This window comes from Chelonoidis abingdonii, chromosome 8, assembly GCF_003597395.2.
Source record: "Chelonoidis abingdonii isolate Lonesome George chromosome 8, CheloAbing_2.0, whole genome shotgun sequence".
Taxonomy (NCBI): Eukaryota; Metazoa; Chordata; order Testudines; family Testudinidae; genus Chelonoidis; species Chelonoidis abingdonii.
This window is the reverse complement of record NC_133776.1, coordinates 63,411,974-63,413,119: the sequence shown is the minus strand read 5'-3', so window position 1 is coordinate 63,413,119 and position 1,146 is coordinate 63,411,974.

Below are 1,146 nucleotides of genomic sequence, written 5' to 3'. Positions count from 1 at the left end.
AGTCAGGTGCTCTAATTGGCCACAGCTGTTTTAGTTAATCTAAAGCAAACCTTCCTCCCTTGGCAGGGAATAAGGCCCCCTGCTAACACTCTTATGCTGCCCTCTGGCCATGCTGCATCACACTATATAGAGTTTATTTATGAGTAATTTAAGTTCTTTGGGTTATCTCAAGATAAAAGGCATTGAATATAAACAAGGCATTATTGATATTGCCATTGTACTTTTAATTTTGTAACAAGAGGCTTATAGACAGGCTGTTTTATCTTTTATGTAAGTGATAGGAACTTCCTATCTGGATTTCAACAGACTAACTTCTATTCTTAATTTGGAAATCCAGGTTATGCTACAATTGTACCAAATCATTCTTCTGCACTGAAAAAGGTTATGTACATTTCAGATGCCTTCTCGAATAGCCTGGATCTGCTCTGCACCCACCAACCAACAGCTCCCCCGTACCTCTGTATTCCCAGAGTTCGGTACGTTCAGGGTGTCCGGTGCTCAATTTTGAGGCAGGTTGTAGACATTCCGGATTGAAGAGGTACCTGGTTTACCACCATGGATTGCTCCTCAGGGCATGATTTAACAGCTTCAGTGGAGGCAGATAAGAAGGTTCTTCCAGCCTGCAATAAACCTCAGTATAGGCTTGGAGGAATTTGTTGTTTCATCTTGTCTATTTCCACCTTCATTTTTTTCTATTAGTGCTGGCGTTTCTGCACCTCTTTATCCAGCTCCAGGAGCCAGAAAAGCCAGGGGATCTGTGTGGGCTTTGGAGAGGAAAGCGTTATTTGGGGGCTGACATGTCAGTGGCCAAGACTGATGTAGAAAAGTAATGATTCACTATGTCCTTGACTCCTCATCCTGTCACTGGGTGTTGCTCTCCTTTAGCAAGCTTTGAAATTTGGTGGAGCCCATGAGCCTTCCTGGTTGAATCAGGAATATTGGCCTTTGGCCTGGTCTACACTACGCGTTTAAATCAATTTAAACAGCGTTAAATCGATTTAACGCTGTACCCGTCTACACTACAACGCTCTTTATATCGATATAAAGAGCACTTTATATCGAATTCTGTACTCCTCCCAGACGAGAGGAGTAGTGCTAAAATCGATATAAACATATCGGATTAGGGTTAGTGTGGATGGAAATCGA